The sequence below is a fragment of the Pinus tabuliformis genome, chromosome 5_2 (genome assembly GCF_031772625.1).
Source record: "Pinus tabuliformis cultivar Carrire ecotype Pingquan chromosome 5_2, CPIR1, whole genome shotgun sequence".
In the NCBI taxonomy this organism is placed as follows: domain Eukaryota; kingdom Viridiplantae; phylum Streptophyta; class Pinopsida; order Pinales; family Pinaceae; genus Pinus; species Pinus tabuliformis.
This window is the reverse complement of record NC_142306.1, coordinates 174,471,578-174,498,222: the sequence shown is the minus strand read 5'-3', so window position 1 is coordinate 174,498,222 and position 26,645 is coordinate 174,471,578. Positions and strand designations below refer to the sequence as shown.

Genomic DNA, 26,645 nt, shown 5'->3' with positions numbered 1-26,645 from the left:
ATAATATATTCATTTTATACACTTGTAAGATAAAGGGAAGTATTTCCATTGCATGTCTCTTGAGCATTGCAGAGATTAGCTTTGACTTTTATAAAATTTACGATCCTTGAAGCTTGATTCCAACGCTCTGCAGAGCTTTAAAAACACATGAGAAAACAAGTCTTCTACAAAAAAATAAAGAAAATATTAAATTATAGACCCTTGCATGGTAAGGGTCAATTACAATTCGGAATACAGATTTACAGGAGACTAAACTATCTACTGTACCAATCGCAATTTCCTGCAATTTGAGCACCTGCCCATTGAGTCATATTATCAGACAACTGACCTATCAAACACCCTTGTCGGTTGTACATGTGAAGAATCAAAACTTTCATAATTTGAATTATGTTGCCACGAGCTCCTTTCTCTATCACTGTTTATCAAGCATCTTAAACTTCCATATTTCTTGTTATCAAGAAGCATAATCCAAACACTCAATCAATTAGCAACATTGCTGTCAGGCCCAGTGCTTGAGATTTCGACTTAAAATCCAGTGAATGATTGACTGGATATGCACAACATACAGGCATTAATCAGTTAGACCATACATGAACCAAACCATGCCAATCGCCAGTATATATTTCATTTCGCTCTTCATCGTAGAATAAGGCAGTGATGTCTTCAAGTGCTTCTTCTACAGTACTTCTGATTGTAGAGGCATTTGGGCGATTTCTAGGACTAATCTGAACATTTAGATCATTCACACGAATCTTCGCCAGGCACTTTCCAGTTAATATGTTTCTTATATTTATAGAACCAACTGCAAACTCCCAGGTACATCTCAGTTATTATATATAAAGAAAAATAAGAACTGTTATAAGAAAGTAAATCTTTTTCAGCAATAGAAAATTTACAACCTGTAATTGAACAACAAAATTGAGGCTTGGGATATCTTACCATTTTCTTCTGCTCCAGAAGAAAGAGGAAGTGCCTTGCAGTAAGAAATAATCCAATCTTGGTCACTAGTAATATAAATGTTATTTATTGCAATCAGGATGCCATAGAAAGTGGTCCTCAAATGAGGTAACCAGCTCCCCTCTGAAATTCCATGCAGCCACTGTACGATTGCGGAATGTCAGGAATAACTGATTCTCTTAAAGAAAAATAAACGCTGAAGGAGTCAAGAACTCTACCCTGCTTACTTCAGTCAATTGCGTATTGCGAACCTGCCACAATGATTGGTAGCATTTACAGAGAATTTTATGTAGAAATATAGGTCAGCATTTCAAAAAAAAAAACCAATAATTGGAAATCATTAAAAGTAGACGATGACGACACTCCCTTGTCTCAAATAAATAAAACACCAAGGAATTCAGGCAAATCACACTGCCCACATTTTAACCTAGAATCTGCCAAAGAATTTGGGCAAGTCTGTATTAGAAACGATAGTTGTCACTCCAAAATCACTACAACCTAAATTTGGGTTAGTAGGCATAGATGACAATGATATGGAAATGGCAGCGTTGCATTGGACCTGAGCGTTAGCGTTATTCAACATGGCAGTGGAAATGTTATGACACCAGCACTGGCCAATACTATATTGGCATGAATTGTTACACAGTCTGGCATCTGCAATTGTATTGACATAGTTGTTATCTGTGCAAAGAAGGCCCAAGCCGTTACTATTCAAAGGAAATCCTGCGTTAGTCCCCAGACTTGTGTGGAATGTTACATAGATACTAGTGAGTACTTACAAAATGCCATTAATAATCTGGAGGCAGAGGAATGCAGAGTTAAGAGTTACGATGAGCTACATAATCTTCCAAATAAGTGAATCTAAAATGCTTGCAAAAAGTCAGGTTGCAACATGTGTTATGTAATTTGCACACTAAGAATGGGGGCAGTTACAAGACTAAAGGATTCAAGGTGTACAAACCTGGGCATATTGCTAGGGAATCAACAGCACAAGTCAGAAGATACCAGAGCTATGCATTATTGTTCAAATTAGACCTTCTTTCCGAGAACAGTATGCATTAAGATCCAGAGTAGAGAATTTGAAATATATCAATTCAATTCAAGAATAATAGCATTCATGGACAGATAAATACTATCCATATAAATGATTAAGAGTCTGAGGGAAACCATGCAATATCAAGAAAAGTGAAGTTAACAATAACGAAAGTTGTTCCAGGCAGTACAATGATAAAAATGGAATATCATGGATTTAGTAGTGAAAATCCATCAAGGTGACACCAGAGAGCACACAAATATGAATATATCACTTGAAAATAAAAATCCATGATAATTTTTAATGATGAGTAGTACAGACATATTGACTCAAGAGTAGAGTACACCAAATCAAAACCCTAGGTTGAGACAAAAGATACACAGTGCTGACTTGAGAGATGTGATCCGAGAGCAAGGAAATCACCTGTATACAAAGCAACTCAAGGAAAAATCAAGACCTAGGCAAAAAATTCATGTGAGACCTAGAAGGTTGGTACATTAAGGTGGGCATGGAGAATTGTAATATCCACTGAGTGATCTTGCTTGAATAGAACAACAATGGATGGAAGGAAAATTCCTAGGAACAAGAAAACGAATCAACGATGGTCTTTCAAATATGAGAAATTATGAACATGCCTGGTATTAGACATGTGGAAATTAAAGCTCAGGTGTTAAAGAAAGTGTTTCTAGACAAAAACAAATCAATGGGGCAACCTGAGAGTTGGTGGAGACAATCCTGGAAGATATCATTATGTTGAGCGCAGGACTAAACTGGAGGAGACCCGTCCTAAATCTCAACCTGACAGAGATTCATAACCTGATTGATGTTATGATTGAGATGATAAATGCTAAACATTTTTATCAATAGTTGTTTGATGTAGAGATAGGGAAATAACTAAATCAAACTCTGTCAAGGAATATTTTATGTTAATTCTCATTTCTCTCTTGCATTATATTCTTTTATTGTCAATGATTGAAAGGATTGCTCATGTGGACAAGACACCATTGTTGGCCATGAAAAGACAAAACACTAAACCAAGGATGCCCAAGACCGCTTCATTATGCTACTATTTGAAAGGGGGAGGACAATGGTCCTTCTTTAAGGGAAAACAATGCTTATGCCTCATAGTTTATGCCCTCTCAGTGATCCAAAAGAAGAGAAAACATATTGGTGCTTCCAAGAAAGCTTTCCTCAGCTTGCAAATGATTGAAACTCCTCCAAAGATCCACCCAATCGTGCCATATTGTCGGAAAGTCCCAGTTTTATGACAAGTGGAAACAATTTCTTGAAGTTTTCAGTCTTTCGTTAGCAGGATTAACTAAAGGGGTTTGGGAGATGAAAAACCATCAAACTGGACGAGTGGGACTTTTACTCACTAAGGTTTTAAAGAAATTATATGCATAAAACTTATACTAGCACCTTCTAGTGGAATTGATAAGTACATTAATCCATTGCTTGCCATTATTTTGGTTTGGTACCACCTTATAGCATATCCGGGGTCAAATACTATTTCCATGACGGACAGTTGAATCTGTTTCAACTCTAATTATTATTGAGGGGTTCCACAAGGATGTCACATGAGCGTTTATGATGCCCATTTAACGTAGATAGCCACCTATGTCAAGATTCTATTTCCATGTTATTTATTTATGAATTGTTGATGCATCTAGCAGGACACATAAAACTACTTATATGACTCTGTTGGTGAATTTGACACTGCTGATAGAGATGGTTCATATATGGACTACATGTATGACTCACGTGGTGATGGGTTAGCTGACACATAACTTATCAGAATTGTTTTGGATCGTATATAGCCCAATGTGGCAAAGCCTAAAATCTCTATCAAACTGAGAAAATCAAGACAAGAAACAAAGTTCTCTTTAAAATAAAGAAATGCCCTTTTTATTCTGTGCATGAAGCGCCACTGTTCCTGTGTATTATGCCGCTTTGCAACCGATTTTAGAACCTCCCCATGCCACGCCCGTATCGCAAATCGCAATCGGCTTGACCCACTCCTGAATTCTAGATGCATGTTTTTACCTCAGAAAAAAACCACGCAGGCCAAATATCCCTTACACAGGAATAATGAACCAAAGAAGGCAAAAAGCTAAAAGGCGGACTTCAAATAATGTTACAACCGAACTTATAGCATATCGGGTCCACGTCTTTATCGCAATCGGCATTTGTAGTCGTCAACCCTCGGTGAAGAATTGCCGATGGGCGGATGCGACACAGCCCTGAACCATAATATACATATGCCGTCGGGTTCGCGACTTTATCGCAATCGGAAAAAAGGGAAGGCTTTTCAGAGAACGACCCCCCTGGCATCGCCGATTGCCGAATGGCCGAAAGACCGACTCCTCCCACGGATGCGATAAAATATTCAACCAACGTAATGTTGTCGTCGGGTCCGAAGGGTATATCACAGTCGGAGATTCAGGGGTGGCACTTAATAACACCCTCCGATAATATTACTCCGCGTTTCCTCTAATTGTTGTTGTTCCCATATGACCGCCGCACTCCCTTTTATGCCCTTCTTACCTTATTGTTCCGTCGGCTAACATGTGACTCCTCTGATCTGAAACACTCTATTTGGTACACGATATATACATGTGACTCCTCTGATCTGAAACACTCTGTTTGGTACACGATATAAACATGTGACTCTTCTGCTCAGAAACACTCTGTTTGATATGCGATATATATATGTGTAATTCTTACTGCTCCGATAACTCTATTGGTCATGGATTGCTCTGTTATGAATTCTACTCCTATTTTAAAATAGTTGGGCTTACGGAAATAAGCTAGCAAATAAAGATACCGATACTAACAAGTGGATATGATTTATTTACATGAATTATTTCGTGAAATTGTGATATGAACAGCAAACTTGGCACATGGACATTGGGCATAATAAACATGATGTTTAAAATCATGTGGCTATATTATTTTGTGGATATATATATATATATATATATATGCGTGGATGAGAACTGAATTACAGGTTGGAAGGAACTGTATGATAGCCGAGAGCTACTCTTCCATTGAGGGAAGGTCGAGACACCTCATGAGAAGGTATAATGTACATTATTTAACTACATTTGATATCTACGTGATATGCACTTTTATGACACGAGTAAAATGCGAAATGACAGGTGGCAAGACGACCTAACTAGATTATTCGATGACAAGTCCAACCAGCTCTGTAGTGTGGTTCGTGTTGTGAAGGAGGGGTGGAGGTGTTTCCCACCGTGTATCCTCCGAAACCTGGAATTGTGGGGAGGACAACTGAACGCTCCCCCTGGACGTGTGATGACGATTTCCAGTTGCCTGCTAGGGAAAGTTGGTCAATGTATTCGATACTTCCACCATGTGGGTTTTATCAGTGGTTAGTATGGCCGTTGTCACTGATAAGGCAGCAGAGGAAGGATAGGGCGGGAACGGAAGTAGGCCAGGGTGGATAGGAGGATATAGATCAGTTGGAGACTCTTGATGGAAGTAATGTCATTGTCTGACTTATCAAATTTTATTGCTATAACTCTCTCTGGTTTGTTGTGCTTTCAAACTCCTTGCATCTTTTCATTCTAACTTCGGGACGAAGTTTTCTGAAGGAGGGGTGTATGTAATGCCCCACTTAAATCTTATCCTACAAATTTTGTTAATGTTTACATTATTTGAAAATATTGAGAAATATTAGTCTAATATGAAATTCATGATTTCCATTATTCAAATTCCCCACTTACCTTCTCAAATTGAATATTAGATAGGATATGGTCTCCTTCAATTATTTCAAAATATATATATTCATTTCACATTACCCAATGTACCCTCACATTTACTAAGGAGAAGACATGGTCCTCTCCATGTAATTACATCTCACATTCCCCAATGTACCCTCACATTTACTAAGGAGAAGACATGGTCCTCTCCATGTGATTACATCTCACATTCCCCAATGTACCCTCACATTTACTTCGGAGAAGACATAGTCCTCTCCATTTAACTACCAATATATATATTCACCTCACATTCCCAAATGTACTTTTCAGATTTACTTGGGAGAAGACATGGTCCTTTTCCATTTAATTCCCAATTTAATATTCATGTCACATTTCCAAATGGATGAGGAGTTAATGACATTTATGAGGGGTGGTTGAGATGGAGAAGGGGGAAGAGGGTATAAAAAGGAAGAAGGAAGGGAGAAAAGGGGGGGAGGTCTTTTGGCTTAGGATTGGTGATTGTGGAGACTTGTTATGATTTTGGGAGACCTTGGAAACCTGTGGAGGTTTCTTGGGTTTGAGAGGAGGAAAGTATTGTTATCTTGTTTTGCACATTCTTCTTGAGGACACACTATATCTGGTTAGACTTGGGCACAGAGGGTTAGGGAACCTGTGGAGGTTTCCTGGGCTAGGAATTTATTTCCTAGTTGGCTGGGAGGTAAATCCGGTTGGGTCGGTGAGAAGGAGCGTTCAGCTGGAGCAACAAGACAAAGGTATCATCATCAACCACCGAAACAGGTATTCTCCATGGACTACTCTTGTTAAGTTGATATCAATGAAATGTTCACCTTAATTTATGTTGCTTATGATAAAATGATAAGATGTTAAATGTTTAAAGCTATGTAAGAAGGTCAGCAAGCTCCTTTTATAACTTTTAAATCTAGAGGAAATAGATATGTTAGTTAATAATAGACAAAGGATGTAATAGTAGGAATTGGGTCCTTACAAAATATATATATATATATATATTTCTAAAACTTAAAAAAGGTTTTTTGTATATTTTGATTTTTTTTTCACAAAATTAAAAAATCATAAAATATAAAAATCTAAAAATCCTAAACATAAAAAAAGGGTCCTAAAAATCTAATAGATTTTAAAAGAGAGTTTACAATCCTTAAAATTTTAAAATTTTCAAAATATAAAAATGAAAAAACTTTTAAAATTCTATAACATTTAAAAAAATTAATAGAAATTTTATTTTTTTGACTAAGGATTTAAAATAAAATAAATTAAGGGGTTTTCGCTTAAACGTTAAAACATTTTAATGTGGCCTATGGCCCATTAAAAACTTCGATTTTTTTAATCCGTCAATTTGTTTTACTTCATCGATGTTTATTGCCTAAATTAAAGTCCTTTGGTGTTAAATACTAAATCTTAAATTTTATGGTCAAGGTGCAATAAATCATATTGGCTTTTGGAAAAGGTTAATTAATCCTAGATCTGGACAGTGGATGAAAATCATTTTAGGTCTGGAATCTTTTGCATGTTACAATGTTGGGCGTTTATATTAATCATACCTGATTGTCATTGTTCGTCACATATTGGAAAATTGTTCGAGATAACTTGTTTTATTGATGGTTAATTCAAATATCGAAGGCACTGGTCTATAATTGTTTCTATCTTGTGGTCGTGTCTTGTTTACGTTGGCGATTAATCTATCAATCTAATTTAATCGTTTAGATTCATCAAGTTGTCCATCATTAAAATTTCCTAGAGCCCATGATCCACAGGCTTTCTCATCCATTTACCTTAGGGACTACCCCCCTTGACTTGCCTAGGAGAGAGTCTAAATGGAGTAAGGATTAAGAGTGACAGCCCTTACTCTGAGCATTGTCGCGGTGCCTAGACACTCTGCGTGACAACATTTTTGGCATCATTGTCGGGGATAGAGTTATTCTGTCCTTAGTCCTCACGACATTCATCTTTCATCTTTCTATCATTCATTTTAGCAAGCAACACCAACATTTTTTGGCGTCATTACCGGGGACATTTTATTCTCAATGTTTCAACGACATTTCCTCATCATTCTTCTCATTTCTCATCTTTTCATTTCAACCAGCAACAACAACATTTTTGGCACCGTTGCCGGGGATAGAGTTTTTCTGCCCTTGCTTTCTCGACATCATTTTAATCATCTCATATTTTCCGCCATTCATTAGCCTGTCAAGCGGCACAACATTTCCTGGCATCATTTGATCTTTTCATCGCCCTATCTTTCGTCATCTCATTAATCGTTTCATTTGCACCTTTAACACCTAGACATTTTGGTTCGTTTCTTGTTTGGGTGGCGACTCCACTTCTTCCATTTATTATTTCTCAGACAAGAAGCTCTCCCTTATATCCAGTTGTTTGTTGCCTTTTGGATCCTAGAGTTAAATTCATGTTTAAGTGGCGACTCCACTTCTTTCATTTCTACAAGAATTTCTACTAGAAGCTCCCTTCTTGTGGATCTCTTGGCTTTCTTGAGCAGAGGTCTCTCTCTATCATCCATTTGGTCCCTCATTATTCATCATGCATTATTCGTTTACCCCATGTCATTTCACTGATGTTCTCCATGATATTCCGGAAGTGGCCATTCATAAATTATCTTTGTTCTTGGGTGGTGATTCAGACGCTGTTAGAAAGCATTTATGCATGGTTACCCATATAATGCTCATATATTGTAGTTCTCCCCAGTATGATCATGAAGATGTCAAAATGCGTCTATTTGCCTTTTCTTTAAAGGGTGATGCTTTGAATTGGTTTAATAATTGTCCTGAAGATTCTTTCGCTTCTTTACAAGACATCGTCAATGCTTTTAAAGATAGATATGGTTATCAAGGTAGCTTGCCTTGTGCCCGTAAAATTATGCAACAAAATGAAAGTGATTTTGTGAAGGATCGAGCTGTCAATGAAAGATTTCAAGACAATTCTCCATATTAGAATGTGCCATCCACCTGTACCGTTGCAGAACAAATCCATAATAGTGGAAAAACAAAAGCAAGTTGTCAAACCAATGTCGACAATGAAAGGGAAAATGATAAGAAAATTATAGAAGAACTAATGCGGCTGGTAAAAAATATGGAGCTTAATCAAGAAAAATTTGTAACTGATTACATCAAGGATATGAAAACTTTATACACCCACCTGGAAAAACGTGATAAGGAGATGGAAATCATGAGAATTAAACACTCTGATGACGTAACCGACATGCAAATTCAGTATGCTAAGGAAATGGAAACCATGAAATCTAATCATGACAGGGAAATTAATTCTATGCAAAAAAAGTTATTAGCCCTATAGGAAAATATGACGATCATGGAATTCAATCATTCAAATCAAGTGACTTCCATGGAAGCAAGTTATCAGGAAGAAATAAGTGTGATTCAGAACAAGTTATCAACTATGGATGAAGAAATGACCATCATGAGATTCGATTATAATAATCAGTTGGCTACCATGCAAGCAAATTATAAGAAAGAGATAAAGTCTATGCAACATTGCTTGATGACCATAAAAGCAAAGAATGACAAAGTAATAAAAGATATGGAAGCTAGTCAAATATGTCTTCAGAATAAGTTATTGAGCATGGAGGAAGACCATGCCAAGGAAGTCAGTGCTATGAAGGTTGAACACTCTAGCCAGATGGATGCCATAACAATACAGATACAGAAATTTCAACATCGGTCAGAGGATGAAAGAAACAAGGAGACGTCAACAGATCAGAAGCCTCCTTATCTGCTACAACAAGCTCCATTTTATTATGAGGAGGTCATTTGTTCCATTGAAAAGTGGTTAAGTGAAGGTGACCCACATAAAATTGAAAACGATAAAAATCAGACGCAAAATGAAGAAAGACATGTCACGCATATCTTACATCCTTTATCTGAGAGTTTTGAAGCAGAATGTTCCACGTCATCAGTGATACAGCCTGCCACAAAGAAAAGACGCAAGAGAAAGAGAATGAGAAAGCGATTTGATGCATTAGATGGCCGTAAGCAGCTTGATTTTCGGATAGGAAAAAGTCCTACTATATGCAGGATTGGACATGGCACATCCGAGAAGCAGCCGACAGATTTGCCTGAAAGCAGGCAAATGCTCAGTATGCACTATATTGAACGCATCTGATGCCATGGGGCATCTTTGTATTGTATTTCTAACCTTATGCCATGTTATTTCAGTATTTCATTTTGTAGTTAGACTTGTGTTTTTCATGTTATTAGACTAGTTAATAAATGAAGAGCTTATATATTTCCTGTGCTTAACGTTATATGATGATTTTTGGATGGACGCTACTTATGTTATGTTGTGTGTTGCGTGGATGCAGATTCTGGATTCTCACATTCCTCTGTTGTAGCAACATGTCCCCAAGTAGAGCCAGATGTTGACCACTACGTGTCAACCACCCATAACAGTACACCCCTTTTTTTCGCAAAAGGGATAGCGCCTAATCGAAGTATCCATGTCGTTCAACTATCATCATCAGCCTGAGGATCATCTTATAATGTAAACCCAGTCTACATGTGTATAATGTAAATAATCTCAGCAGATCCGTGTCGTGTATGTAATCACCTAGGTGAACCTACTTTTCTGGTGACGATCTACATTCCGGGAGACTTTTTGTCTCACCGATCCATTCTTGGATGGTCGGCAGAGTTTTCCTTCCGCCTTACCCCAAAGCCGGAATGGATTTTGTCACTAGCATCTTAGGGGAGTCCTAGTGTTCTAGATCGAGTCTATGTAAAAGTGATTTGGGAATAATCCTAACTATTTGGTTAGGTTATTTTATTACAAATTGCTTGATCTGCTAGATTATATTTGTGTCGCAGAACTGGGTAGTCTGTGAGGGTCTTTTTTCAAATGGGTTTTTCCCCCTTGAGATGTAGAAAATGTAAAAATCATGATGTAAAGTGTCTTGAGGGTTAGAAAAATAATTTATCCCCTAATAGGTCCTAGGTAAATTTAAATTTTCCAGAGATCAAATTCATGGATCCTTTAAAAAATCTTAACAGGTCCAGGGACTAAGGTTAATTGATTATTTTGCAAAATTTTATGCCTTGGGTCCCTGGGGTTGAGTCAAAGTCAAAATTTTGAGGAAATAAATGCAAAATTTTAATTTTTGAATTTATTAAAATGCATTTAATTGAAAAATTCGAAATTTCCTCAATATTTAAAATTTCGACGGATGAGATTAAAAAAAATTTTGATCCTCATCAACGGTCGAGTTCACTTTGACAAGGGTCACTCGAACTAGCCGTTGGAGGATTTATCTTTAAATAGGAGGTCATTTGTCAGTCAATATCATCCGATCTTTTGATCGTGTACTAAGCGAAAGGCTCTCTCTTGTAATCTTTTTATGAGCAATAAAGAAAGACTTTGGGGTTAAATTTCACTGGTGTTACTCTTCATGGAAATGTTGTAAGATGTATTATTTTCGTGCATAATTTCTTTTTTGCCATTAATAATAGCTTCTGAAGAGTGATTTGAGTACAGGGATCTTGCTCAGTCGCTGGGGTTTGAATGATAATTTAAGTTTTGAATATAATAGCAAGTATCTCTATTAAATCTGAATTTTATTATCATTTTCTCGCTCTATGTTGACAGCGGAATTGAGTTTTGCAGGAAAATCCTTGATTATTAGATCATCGAGCGTGCGGGGAAGTTCTCGGCTGAACCAGCCAACTCATGATCCGTGTTTTCTAAAGAGCCGAGTTTAAATTTGATCCTAGGCTTATCATAAGATTTTTTTATGGGTGATGCATGAAGGATTTTGAGCTTAGTACCTCCTCTAAAATTCAAAAAAAAAAAAAAATCTGTGCTAAATCATTAGATTTCGCTGTTGAAAGCCTCAGATCATCAGATCTGAGAACGGAGTCGGACTCACACTCCCTAGATATGATAGATCTGCCATTTATGTACATAGATCTGTAAAATTTTAGTTTTCTAACTTGAGTGTTTTTTTGGGGTAATCGTATATATCGTTTGGGTGTTTCTTGTTGTATTGCAGCTACAGATCTGAAGCTGAAGGTTGTGCAGAGTCCAAATCTAGGCCCTAGAGGGTAAGATCTGGATCTCTGGGGTTCAACAACATCAAATTTTGGTAAGAATATTATTCAGCCTTTGCAGTCCAGGGGTTTAAATTTAAATTTTTTTTTAATCTGGAAAATTTTCAAGGGTTTAACTGATGAATTTTAAGCAGAATATATCGATGTAATCAGATATTTTTGGAGTTTTCTCTTGGGTTCTTGGGCCACCTCTTTGCTGATTGGTTTGTTGTCTAGTTTCTTTTGGGTTCATTGTGCATTTTCAAGTTTATTTTTTTCTGCAAAACCCCTTTGCTGCCATACCATGTGATCTGTCATCCTCTGGCATCAAATCTACGAGTGCCATTCTGCCTGAAACCCGAGTATCCAGTCCCCTTGCTTCCATTTGTCTGTCACTGCTCCAAAACCCCCACCTCTCTACAGAGTCCTCACGCAAAACCTCATGCCCTCGCTGCCCTAGACCTACATAAACCCTCATTTTCCTCGCACATCCAGCTCCCTACGCTGCCCTCGACCTCAAGTTCGCAGCCCTTCTCCCTTGTTTCCCTGAAACCCTCCTGTTCTCCCTACCGCTGCATTGTCCCTCCATCTCCACGTTGCCCAGCCTTCTATCCCCACAGCTCTCCTCTCCACGTTGTCCATCTTCCTCTGTCCAATCCCTCGCAGCATTTCCTCCCTCCACACATCGTCCATCTGCGTGATATCTCCCTAGCTGCGTATCCTTCCTGTGAACCTGCAAGCACTCACGTCAAAGCTCCAAGCTATCACCGTAGCCCATCCATTCTTCTTCAAAAGGAAAAACACATGCTTGTTGCTTAGCTCCTTCCTCCATCAGCAAGTAACTCCATCTCCTGCCCTCTGCAACAACCCGTGGCTTTCCCTTCACTCAACCTCCAACCTGCGCAGTAGCAATAAAAAAAAAAAAGCACTTCGATATTTTTTTTGAATGCGTTATGTTTAGGTTAGTTCTTTTGTTTTTGGTTAGGGTTTAGGTTAGTCTAGGCATTAGTTTTTATTTACATACTTTGGGTTAGTTTTTTCATTTCTTTTATGTTATATGTATATACGTAGAATTTAGATTTTCTTTTTTTATTTTTTTTTTATGATTTTAATTTTGATTTCAAAGAAAATTCTAAAACATTTCAATTCACATTAAAACATTAAAAAATTTCTAAAAACCCTAAAAATAAAAATAAAAAATTCTAAAAATTAAAAAAGGCTTTTTGTATAATTTGATTTTTTTAATTTTTCACAAAATTAAAAAATCATAAAATATAAAAATCTAAAAGTCCTAAACATAAAAAAAGGGTCCTAAAAATCTAATAAATTTAAAAAAAGAGTTTAAAATCCTTAAAACTTTAAAATTTTCAAAATATAAAAATGAAAAAACTTTTATAATTCTAAACATTAAAAAAAAAAATTAAAAATAAATAAAAATTTAAATTTGTGACTAACGATTTAAAATAAAATAAATTAAGGGGTTTTCGCTTAAACGTTAAAAAATTTTAATGTGGCCTATGGCCCATTAAAAACTTCGATTTTTTTTAACCCATTGATTTGTTTTACTTCATCAATGTTTATTGCCTAAATTAAAGTCCTTTGGTGTTAAATGCTAAATCTTAAATTTTATGGTCAAGGTGCAATAAATCATATTGGCTTTTAGAAAAGGTTAATTAATCCTAGATTTGGGCAGTTTATGAAAATCATTTTAGGTCTGGAATCTTTTGCATATTACAGTGTTGGGCATTTATATTAATCATAGATTCATACCTGATTGTCACTGTTCGTCACATATTGGAAAATCGTTCTAGATAACTTGTTTTATTGATAGTTAATTCAAATATCGAAGGCACTGGTCTATAATTGTTTCTATCTTGTGGTCGTGTCTTGTTTACGTTGGCATTTAATCTATCAATCTAATTTAATCGTTTAGATTCATCAAATTGTCCATCATTAAAATCTCCTAGAGCCCGTGATCCACAGGCTTTCTCATCCATTTACCTTAGGGACTACCCCCTTAACTTGCCTAGGAGAGAGTCTAAATGGAGTGAGTAAGGATTAAGAGTGACAGCCCTTACTCTGAGCATTGTCGCAATGCCTAGACACTCAGCGCGACAACATCGTCCATTCAGCCTCGGCCTCCAGTTGAGAGAACTCGGCCTGCACTACAAAAGAATTTAGCCCTCAAATAGTCCCAAACGGCTCCTTTTCCTTCCTAAAGATGCTCTTGATCTGCAACCCAAAACAGAGGAAATCACCTTGATATGATTTGCTCTTTTGTTGTATCAAATGAGGTTGGAGGACACCTCTATTTATACAAATTGGTGAGGGTCAAGAGACATGTCGTTTGGGCTTTACGAGCCTACGTGGAGGTGAGGCTGACCTTGACGATTTGCATATGAGAGAGCATAAATTCGAAAACGCATTTCTCCTTATCCAAATTTGATGATCTTTAGGTCGATTTTGGTCCTCTCAAAAAGAGGAATTCAATGCAATAATCATCTCCATCAAATGAGCTGTCCAAAGTGGAATTTGGCCCTAGTTGCCAATTTTAACATTCATAGACTTCTTCAGAGGCCAAAATCAGTGCGTAGAGGAGGTCGTACAAGCTACACAAGTTTGAACTTTGTGCAAGAGCGCAGAAATGAGGCCAAATTTGTGAGAATGGCGCAGACCAATGTGCAGAGAGTTTGCAGAGGCAAAGGGAAGTTTTTCCCTCCTATTTGTAATCATCTTCTGAAGATTTATTAAGCTGAATAAAATAAAACACCGAAATTGCAGGTTTTCCCCACATTGGGGTTTCCTGGGTAAAATTATTGTGTACTATTTTTATGGTGTGCTTGTCTTCATCTATTCCTTTCATTTTCCGCTGCATGCAAGTTAGAAAACTCAGCATATTTGTGGGTTAAAAGTTAAAGTTCAGATTTCCAAAACTTCCTTTCTATTTGTAATCATTTTCTGAAGCTCTATTAATCTGAATAAAATAAAACACCGAGATTGCAAATTTTCCCCACATTAGGGTTTCCTAGGTAAAATTATTGTGTATTGTTTTTATGGTGTGCTTGTCTTCATCTATTCCTTCTTTTTCCGTTGCATGCAAGTTAGAAAACTCAACATATTCGTGGGTTAAAAGTTAAAGTTCGGATTTCCGTTTTTTGCTTGGTTAAAATTCACAGATTAGTTACCTAGGTTTTAATAAACTAACAAGATGAGATTCCTCACAATGGATGACTCCAATCTCTATGACTTGGGTAGCTCAAGTGGCTCAGTTATTTTGTATTATAGTTGTTAAATAATTGCTAAAGAACCAAATATAATTGTTTGTAGAGATAGACAGTCATTGGTATTTACTACTTTCACGTCTTTTGGTAAATTTTCATTTCTTTGTCATTGTTTCTAGGGTGTGGGTTCAAAGTATCCTACACCAGTAAGGCGCCTTAAAAATTGAGTTTAAAATAAACCTAACATAAACATTTTTTATAGTTTTCCATTCATGATAATTGCAAGAGAGGTGTGAGGTTGGTTCTCAAACAAACAAAAAAGCCATTGTGGAGAATATTTTCAGAGCGAAAAAAGCTTAATTATATTATATAAGATATATAATGGACAAAAAGTACATCATGAGTGCTTGAGAAAGCTGGACCAATCTGTACAAAATTTTCGAAATAAGATGGAAAAACATAGTATTCCGCAAATGGACACTTGGCCCGTCAGAATAGTCAGCCAGTTAGCTTGCAGAAAGAAGATAACCCAACTTCAAAAAGGAATATAGTATCCTATGTCAAAACAGCTATATCCAGATGTGTCATTTTAACCACCAGCAGGTATCAGTGGCGAAATACATAAACACAAAATTTCAGTAGACTGGAAAGATAAAAACAGAAAGGACATACCTGGGATTCAGCAATGAAAATTTGAAGTTAAGTACCAGGGAGGGAAAATTCCTGGATGGAGAAAATTTCCGCATCAGATATTACCTCCATGTTCCAGATACCTGATTTAGATAGAAGACCTTTCTTGGATAAAATGTCAGCTTGCTGGTTCTGAGATCTGTAGATATGCTGAATGGAGTATCCCTCCATCCTCCTCCAAAGATACATGATTCTGTCCATCCAGCCGACAAGATGTGGTTTGTTGATATGGTTCTTCCCCGATACATAATCAACTATGATTTTGGAGTCTCCGCAAATCAGAAGGGAATGAATGTTTAGGAAATGGCAGATGGAAAGAAGTCCCACCAGAGCCATCGCCTCGGCTTTGCAATTGGTACCCTTTCCCCCATTCCAAGAAATAAGATATTGTAAGTTTTCCTCCATAATGATATGAACCCCACAACCGCAAATACCATTTTGAGCTGCTCCGTCAAAATACGCTCTTGGAAGCACAATATGATCTTGTGTTTGTTCTGATTGATTGGACATTTTACTCTTGGAAGATTTTGCAGGTAAAGAGTTATAGAGGGATACAATACTATCAAAAACAACCATGAAAGGCTCCTTTCTGTCCTTGAAAATAATATGATTTCTCCATCTCCATATAAACCAGAGGACAAGAATAACGAAAGGCCGCCAGGACTCTTTCTGACAGCTCCACCAAACAAAGGCCTCTTTTATAGAGGCATGAGCAACATGAGGGAAACCAAAATAATCAGCCAGGGCTCGCCAAAGTTGCTGAGATTTATGACATTGAAAGAACATGTGATAGTTGCTTTCCTCAGCTGATTTGCACACTAAACAATACCCAGGCCCAGACCAACTCCTCTTCTGCAAATTATCCCATGACAGGTTTTTGTTATGGAAGACCAGCCATGAGAAGAATATGGCTTTGGAAGGACATCCAGATTTCCAAAAAATTACTGGAAAGATTGGGATAGAAAGAGCACCCTTTAAACTTATCAAGTTTAAGTAAATATCCTTTACACATACAGGCACCATTCCCTTTGTGCCCTTCCAAATGAGGACGTCATCTTCCAACGAACGGCAAATGCCACAGTTCCTCAAACAACATCTGATCTTCTCCCACTGCCGAGCCAAATCACCAGACATCCCCATATTCTCGGCATCCTTCCAAAGAGGGAAAGGGCCCTGCCATGCTGCAATAAGCTTGTTCCAAGTAAAGTAACCTTTTCTATGAAAGAAATTTAGAAGCATCTCAGACAAAATGATATCATCCCCCCCGCTCAAGAACGGATCAATCCCAATGAGGATCCTTTTACCAGTTTGGAAACTCCATACCAAATTTTTTAAGAAATAAGCTTCGACCTTATGGAAACTCATCCATATTGCCGATCCGTAAGCGGATCCAATCTTTCCCAACCTGAACCAGTAAGTAATATCTTTGTTGGCCATATATTTTTTTTTATGGTATTGCTCCAGGGACCCTCCCCAAAAATACCTCTCCAAAGAGACTTGCAAATTAGTGCCTTTCCAAAGGACCTCAGATCCAGAATGCCCCATCCTCCTAACTTCTTTGGCAAGGTGATATCTGATAGTCTAGATAGGTGATATTTTCTTTGCTCCAATTGACCACCCCATATAAAATTTGCAGTTAATTTGTTCATCATATGAATGATGCTGGCAGGAAGAAAGAATAAGTGAGCCCAGTACACAGCTAATTGAGTCAAAACCGATTGAGCTAAAACAACTCTGCCTGCCAAGGAGAGGCATTTGAATTCCCACCCAGAAATCCTTTTATAATACCTGTCTAGGATCCATTGCCAGTCCGATTTAGAATATCCATTAGCTTTTAATTGAAATCCTAAGTATTTCATTCCATCCTTGATGGACCGCGCCTCAATCCCAAAAAGAGAAGATAGACATTCGATAAGTTCCAAATTAACATCATTATGATAGAAAGATGATTTGGATTCATTTATTTGCAAACCTGTAGCTTTTTGAAACCTTTCCAAGATGTCATGAAGACATACCCAGGTAAGTTTGCATAGCATGCCGAAAATAAGGATGTCATCTACAAATAAATTATGGGATATAAAATTATTTCTGCAAATCTTCAATGGACGGCACCTGTCTTCCCCAACCGCCTTGTTAATATGGAGACTTAAGGAGTTCATAGCCAAGATGAATAATAAAGGGGATAGGGAACAGCCCTGGCGCAGACCTCTGGCAGCTAAGAAATAAGTGGAAGGTAGCCCATTTATAATGATGGCATAATTAACTTGCTCCACACAGGCCATGATCCAGTTTATCATATTAGAATTCAAACCAATTTTTGCAAGTAGACATCTCATGAAACCCCAGTCTAGGCAATCATATGCCTTTCGAAGATCAATCTTCAGTATGACTGCTTCACTTTTTTTAGTATGCATGGTGAACAAACTTTCCTGTGTATTCGCAACAGCATCCAATATATTCCTTCCTTTTAGAAAACCATGTTGATCCTTAGTTAAAAATCTAGAAAGAGTGTCCTTAATTCTTTCAGCAATGATTTTAGAAATGATTTTGAATGAAATATTGCAGAGAGAAATAGGCCTGAAATCCTGGAATGAGGCTGCTTCCAGTTTTTTTGGAATGAGTGCTATTAGAGTGGAAGAAATGAGCTGATGTATGCTACCTGAAATTCGAGAACCTTCAACCATCCTCAACAGATCATGTTTAATAAGGTCAAAGAAATGGATAAAGAATTCAATCGTCCAGCCGTCCGGGCCTGGACACTTATCTTTCTTGAAGGATTTCATGACTCCTAACAGTTCCTCCTTTGATATTGGCTGGAAAAGGCACTCATTTTGCGCATCATCAAACATTTGAGGATAAAGGTCAATGCCCCACATAATGTCCTGTATCCTACTATCTCCAGATCTCTTATATTGATTTTCAAAAAATTTAACAACCTCATTTGAGATGTCTTGTTGTGAGTGAAGAAAGCCTCCCTGTCCATCGTTTATCTTCCATATAGTGTTTTTCTAACGTCTGGAGCTTGCAAACCTGTGAACGAATTTTAAGCCAAATAGCCCGGCTTTTCAGTGTCCATGATGCTTCTTCCTGATCCAGAATCTTTTGCTTTTTCCTTTCAAGTTCTTTTATACGGCATCTCATATGAAATGGAAGCAAGTGAGCAGCGAAAACTCCAGAAATGTTGTCCAGCTCCAATTGTATTTCACGGAGAGCCAATCTGTTAAGTTGTCTTTTCTTGTATTGCCATTCTTTAACAATCTTTCTGATGGAAGAGAGTTTTTCCCTAAAAGTCATATAAGGGGGCATATTATCCCAAGGAGATAAGTCATTCCAAGAATTTTTTATAAGATCATTGAACTTAGGATCTTCTAACCAAGATCTGTTAAACTTGAATGGGTACCCTTTTCTAAATCCCTTTTCCCTCCAACTAAGAGATATCGGTCTGTGATCCGATATAAAGCAATTTCCGATGCTTGAGATCGGCATACCCAGTCGATCAATGATGCTAACATGTAGTATAAATCGATCAAGTCTTTTAGCAATATATGCCCCTTCTATCCTTCCATTGTCCCATGTAGGTTGCATTCTGGGAGGGTTAATATCAACAAGATTTCGGTGCAACAACTCATATTTAATACGATCAGCAAGTGGGTCTTTTTTCCTATTGTTCCCCCATATTTCTTCAGAATTTAGAGTAACATTCAGATCCCCCGCAATCATCAAAGACTCAATGTCAAATATTTCTGATGAAAATAATTTTTCCCAGAATGGGAGCCTATTCTTGTACGGGGCATAAATGTTCAAAATATTAATAGGACAGTCCTGACCCCGAATAAAAGCAGAGATAAGGATGCCAGCAAAACATTTATATGCCTTGGCCCTAATCCAGTCGGGGTCCCATAATACCGCCAGTCCCCCAGATAGACCAATAGCCTCAGAAGCAGCAATATACCAAGTAGGGAACATCTTTTTGAAGTAGGAAATAGAAACAGGAGCACTATGCATGGTTTCCTGAATTAAGATAATTTTAGGCTAGGCCGAATAAAATAGATTCTTCAGGGCCAAAAATTTATGGTCTGCCCCGAGACCTCTGATATTCATAGAAAGAATGAGAGTCATGATGGGTTCTGCTCGGGCAAACTTGCTCTAAGAGGCCCATTCTCAGACAGATCAATGATAGGAACATCAATAAGAGAGAGGTCGCGGATTCCTTTGCCAGCAGAGTCCATCCTGCCCCTGAAATGTCTGCTACCCCTGTTATTTTTTCTCCTCACAGTAATGTTTTTTGCAGAGTTTGGACTTATGTGAGGAGGAGAAGGCTTCCCAGGTTTATGAATAGTTAGGGGACGGAGTTCAAGCGATTTTTTACTCAGAAGGTAATCAAGGTCGCTACCTACAGAATTAACAGGTGAAGACACAGGGGAGTTTAGAGGAGTAGCTGATACGCAAGGCTCCTTCCCTTTCTCAGATGGAAGAAGTTTTTTTTTGGGGATGGGGAGGATGATGGGATAAATGTAACGTGGGAAGCCGCAGTAAAATCATTAAATGGATGGGGAAATGGATTAGGGGGAGGAATTTCTTTGTCAGCAGGGGGTTCCGGAGGGGGCATGCAAATCTGGTTATAAGTCTTCTGACCAAGCGGGGAAGCTGACCTTCTGGAGCATTCAGGCAAAATACAGTGGCTCGGAGGATTTAATGAAGGGGAAGAAAGGTCCTGAGAGTTTAACTTGCATAGGGAAGATGGAGTCCTGTTGAAATTATCTCCAGGAATAGACACATTGACCGGACCGCCAGATTCGATGGGAGATAAACAGATTGGAGATGATAGCTGAGACATACCTGAGAATTGAGACTTCATCTTACGCCTATTTGATGTTGGCTGGGATTTTCCTTGATACGTCTGACCATGAAATTTGACAGGTCGACGAGGACAATTTTTTATTAAATGACCTGTTCTATGGCATGCCGAACATCTGAAAGGGACTCCCCAGAAGTCCAGTCTCTGATATATGTTTAAGTCTCCCCAAGATAGCTCAATGTGATCAGGAAACCCACCCCTGTAAGCTTTTTCAATGAGGATCCATGCCACACGCTTGTCTTTTTCCCCGAGACATTTAGGATCTACATAAACACATCTTCCTATAGCGTTTCCTATCTCAGTAAGAGTTTCCTTCGACCACAATTCAAGAGGAAGGCCAGGAAGCTTGACCCATATCAGGTTGTTTGAAGGAGTGTTCCTCAAAGGATTGTAACCAATGTACCATTTGTGAAGCGCAAGAAAACTCTTTCCATGAACCCATGGGAGATTCTAAATAATATCCAGATCTTCAGCGCTCATGAAGTGAAAACTGTACCAATCCTTCATGAGTTTTGCTATTTGAGGAATATAACCCAGCAATGATTTCCATTTAAGCCCAAGCCATTTACGCATCTGGGCTTCATCCATCTCTGAAAAATGCCATCGACCCACCAGGGCACGTTCTTGGAGACTCGCAATGCGGTCGGCCAGATAGATGCTGTCAAGTTTAATTGCCGAAGGTGGTGGAATGGTTTTGACAGGTTTCAGGTTATTTTTACGTCGAGTGGATGGTTCACCTTCTATAAAATCCCTCCGTGGATAATCATTTTGGCCACCTTCCCGCACTTTCCTCGAATGTGGCAGGTCCTCACCACCAAGGTCATCATCTGGCAGAGAGGGACGAACCACTACATCAGCCAGCATGGACTGCCAATCACTAGACGGGATAGCAGCACCGTGGCAGGCCTCGGCCAGAATAGTGGCACGTACCATAGCCTCCGTGGCCGATGCATCCGAGAAAAGGTCCATGCCCAAACAGCAAAAAGATAAAGACGTCACACACCCCGACTTAGTTAGTGGATCGAGAAATCCAACACAGATTCTTTCCAGATCGGGTCATAAATAGAAGCTGACACATACTGAACATAATGCCCAGGGAAGATATGGCCAAGAGAGGGAGGGAATAATCTCACATAAAGTAAAAACTGACAAGCGAAACCTCGAAAAATAAAAAACACGCTTTCCAGGAGAAAACGAGTTCCAAAGTAGACAGAGGCCGTCAGGCAATAAAGAAAGGTGACGTCTGCATGGGAAAAGATAAGGCAAAAAGGAGAAAATTCAAAAAAACGGCAGCTGCTACTGACCAATAGGTCTGACAATATCTTCTAAAGTACAATCTTCGATGAAGCCCGGAAAATTTGAATCCCGGTCTAATGCAGAAACCGGCCTCGGAAAATAGAAACGCGAGCCGGGAAGGTTTTCCGGCCCGGAAAAACCAGGTGACAGGAGAGAGCGGACATACAACACTCGGAAGACTGAGGATTTCAAACGATAATCAGGGAAACTTCAGATTTAAGAGAAATTAGGAAGGTTTATACAGCAACAGATACATCCCTTACAAGTGCACCACCATTGTCCAATTCTGAAACTAAAGTCTACGCATGGTCTAGAGATAATGCAGATGTCGGATGGGATGTAAGTGAATTTACGGGAAACTCTCAGTAAGAAAGAGAAAAAACCTTCCAGAAATCTATGAAAATCAATAGAAGACATTTGCTACTTCCCACGTCGAAAACCTCAGCCTCTAAAAATGTATTCATAAGAGGAATACTGCACCCTTAACATATCTAAATGATGCATGCAAAGTCCATTCAGGAAGCCAGAATACAGAAAATAGTAGATGTTTGAATAGGGAGCTGGATTTCCCCGCAATCATAAACATTAACATAAAAGAGAGATGAATATAAGCCTGATAGACTCCTTACCTCGTTGGAAAACTTTATGGTCGCCAGAGCCGAGCCTCCTCAAGAAGAACACGAGCCACCCGAGCGAAAACAGCAGCATTCCACTCCACTTCTCCGAAATCCAAAAAATGAAGACGACCCAAAAGATATATCAGACAGTAAATGAGACTTAGGTCCAGAAATAACAGGGGACATTGGATAGTGAGGTCTCAGTGAGAAATGAGACAGAGTGTGAGATGGAAGACTGTGACGTCCCTCCGGGGCAGGGGCATTCTGGAAAAAATGACAAGTGAAAAATGCAGCAAAAGTTGAAAACTCTATAGCTGTTACCTATACATAGGCATGGGATGTGCATGTCGGGATATGACACATCCAGTAGCAAGACGACACAGGAGGTTGATGTAGGAACAGGTGTCCTATATTCATGAAAGGCTAAAAACCAAATGTTTGATAGGAAGTAGACTCATGAAAGGGTACGTGGCCTTTATGTATCATATAGCCACCAGCTGTCGCCCTCCATTTTGCTGCAGCTTCGACTCCATATCCCTGCTCATACACTCGCTACAAATGTCTTCGGCTCGGCTTGGCTCTGAGAAAAAGTATCTTTGTATTTTTCAAAAAAGAATGTTCAATTCCCATTGTGGAGAATATTTGCACCAAAACTAAAATGACCGGATGAAATATAAAGAGATTTCCACACTTGTGATGTTAGACTTTGAAGGAATTTTCGAAGGCTAACCGGAATTGTAGATGTTTGAACTTTTCTCAAATTCTGACTGAGGAAGATAGAGGATGAACACCTATAACATTCTGCAATGATCAAAATTCTCTTGTGGATTGTACATTCGCTGCCCTTGCAAAAAAGGTGCGATTATTCATACAATGTCTATGATTTATTCTCTACATATTCCCTGGTAAACCAAAAGTCAAAGTGGAGGGCTTCATGTCAAAAACAAATTTGCTACCTCACCTCTAGCTAAGACCATCAATAAAGAAACAAGTTCTGTCAATACCCTAGCTAAGGTAGAACATATCAGACCTGCACATAATTCATACAATGTCTATGATTTATTCTCTACATATTCCCTGGTAAACCAAAAGTCAAAGTGGAGGGCTTCATGTCAAAAACAAATTTGCTACCTCACCTCTAGCTAAGACCATCAATAAAGAAACAAGTTCTGTCAATACCCTAGCTAAGGTAGAACATATCAGACCTGCACATAAGGGATGGACGTCCCCTTGTACTTCTATCAACGCAATAATGTTTCCCAATCCAGCTTTTGTTTCTTCACCCTCAAAGAATAACCCAAGGGACAGAAGAACGGATGCTTATATGAGAAAGAAGTCATTTCCTTCCCTTAAGGATTTGACCTCTTCAAAAACCACTGCATCCCCTCCTTTCTAAAAGGAAAATAAATTTGGGGATTACATGATGGATAGGTTTCAAGACCTAAGAAAATCGTCATCCTTCTCTGAGGCTTATCAACACGGTGTTGTAAAGCTATTCAAGCAATATCACATGCGTTCCCTACTCAACAAAGTTGAAAGTAATGAGGAAATTTTATGTGGCCAAAGCCTCTCCTACATCAGTTGCTTCTGGATACTATCCAAGTCACGCTATGAAAACACAGCTTATATCGAATCCCTTCCTGGTTAGAAGTGATATAGTCTGAGGGTTTTTCCATCTTCCCAAATGCAAATTTGCTTAGACAGAAGGAATTTAATGCAATGTTATGATTGATCTGTAAGCTGGAAAATTTCTCTACTTTTAAAGCAAACCTATCGACAACTGTGTAGACTACTTTGATAGTAAAAAAAACAATGCCTTAAAGGATTATCCCTAGAGGTAATCACGTATTTTCAAAATACTTAATTCTCAGGGCTTCTGAAGATGGCTTCGCGTCAAAACCTATGGAATTTTGAAAACGTGTTTCGTTATATCAATCACAATGGTGGAGTTACATCCATGCCGAGTCAATTCCATATGTTTAGTTTAGCTTAATTCAATTTCAAATTCCAAAATATTCTGAAATTTGATAGGCAAGAGCAATGCCACTATTTCAAAATTCCAAAATCTGGATTCGGTTTTAGATTCTAAAATATTCTTAAAAATTTGATAAACAAATTTTTTACTTCTTTTACTTCTTTCTGTTTAGAATTTCTGTTTAATTTCTAGAATATTCTAAAATCTAGCTTGCAATATGCTGTGAAGAGTGTGACTTTGCTCTTGTTATTCCAAAAACTGCAATGGAGATGAAAATAGGATAGAACTACAACATTCTGCATAAGCTAAAGAAAAAAACGATTTGCACCTTTGCCAACAGCCCTTTCCGACAAATACGCCTCCCGCCGATGCTTGTACCCCTCTGGTGCTGCAATTCCAATACTGAGAACGCTGTCAACCCAACTTGTGGCTCCTTCGTGATCGTTTGTAGTGGTCCCATCTACGTCTGACGTGGAGCTATGAAATCGAGGAGCGGGAACACTGGGGACACGGTCCAGCTACCCATTCTGCCCTTCAATGGCCGGTCTCGTGGACTGCAGCGCAAGCGGAATTACGGCCGGCAGAGATCCCAAGAACCCAGATCGCAATGGGATGCGTCCATACCATTGTTCTGAGCAATACAAGTCTACCGAGGACGACGAATTGCCCCATTGTTCTGTGCAATACCCAGTGTTCTTAGCAATACAAGAGGAGAGGAGGAGAGGAATTGCGGGACAGTCATTTTTAGTTGGAATTTGGGAAAAAAAATATTTAGCAGAAGCTTTTAAATCAAGTTTTTAGAGTAGAAATAGATTCAAAGCTTTTAAATCAAGCCTTTAAGGTAGAAATAGATTTAGCACTTGAGAACCTTAAATTTTGAAGTTTAATAATTATAATCTCTACCTGAATTAACCCCATACAAAAATCGCCACCTAAATTAACCTAAATTATTAACTTGAATTTATCAAGATATTACCAAAATTTTCATGATTTTCAGGGCAAAAATCAATAAGTTTAGACTAAGGCATTTCTTAGCACTGACCATTACTCTATTCACGGCAGGGTCCTTCGAAGAAACAGAGTATATTAATATGATTCGCTGATAAGATTCAGGACCTGGGAACCCATATATTTAAGCCCTTCGAACCTATCCCAAGATTCTACACTTTGCGGAGTTTTCTCGCAGGTCTCTGCTGTTATGGATTCATATGCTCTTCATTGCTGAACCGGACCTGCCTTGAGGTTTAATGATAATCTTGCCTGTTGGTATTTAAGAGAACAATTGGAAATGGCAACCGGCGAAAGTTTCTAATGCTTTTCTTTCAATCCTGTGCAGACATGGCAAGGAGTATGATACAGTCCACCAACTTGCGCATAGATACAATATTTTTGTGAACAATGTGGAATTGATTGAGTCAAGAAACAGCATGAAGATTTCTTAGGCTTAGGTAACAAATCAAATCACTCTCTCTCCTTATTTTTAGAATTTTTTTTGGATGAACTTCAAAATCTTTGAAATATTGATATTGGTCTAGAAATTGAGGACAATTGATCAGACAGGTGCTTTGTTTGTTGGGTTCAACAAGGCCCATCTTATCACACTAAACTAAAATGGGGATTGAACTTATAAGTATATTGAACACTATTTTGCAGAGTTTGTTGACATAACATGGCCTGAACCAGCGACTCGCCCTGGGCACGAAAAACAAGACTAAATGCCAGCGGAGCATGTCGCTCGGCCAACAGATTTAAATGTAGCCCATGGAGATTTCGATTTGTCAACGATTCGGCGAAGTAAGGTATATGTCGCTGATGGAAGAGTATTCCAGCGATATATTGCTGGAGTTTATCGATTTCTGAGCAAAATCGACAAGGTTGGAATTTTTTTGGCTGGAGGAAGAATTTCTTCCAGCTGATATTTTGACTGAAATGCCATTAGGATATGGTCAAGTTTCACTGTGAAGGCTGCGAGGCTGGAGTCTGGAAGATCTTGGTTTACGGGTGGGAGTTTCTTCACCGCGGAGAAGAGTTGTTCATGATTATGGTTGCTCATATACTTGCAAGCTATTAAGGGAACCTAGGTGATAAACGTGATAAAGCCATTAACCCTGAAAGGAACAACAGAATCCGAATCGGAATACGAACAGTTATCAATGAAAGTTAACACCCAATGACGTGGCCAAGAAAGCTATT

General features: G+C 38.4%; 1 pseudogene across 1 annotated transcript; it reads right to left on the bottom strand.

Moving 5' to 3' along the window:
- On the bottom strand, positions 1 to 26,628 carry LOC149158106 (uncharacterized; annotated as a pseudogene). The gene is made up of 3 exons (XR_016261660.1): positions 24,781 to 26,628; positions 940 to 1,208; positions 1 to 802 (listed from the first exon to the last, which is right to left on the bottom strand). The product of XR_016261660.1 is annotated as an uncharacterized LOC149158106 (transcript).
- Between the last annotated feature and the right edge of the window lie 17 nt (positions 26,629 to 26,645).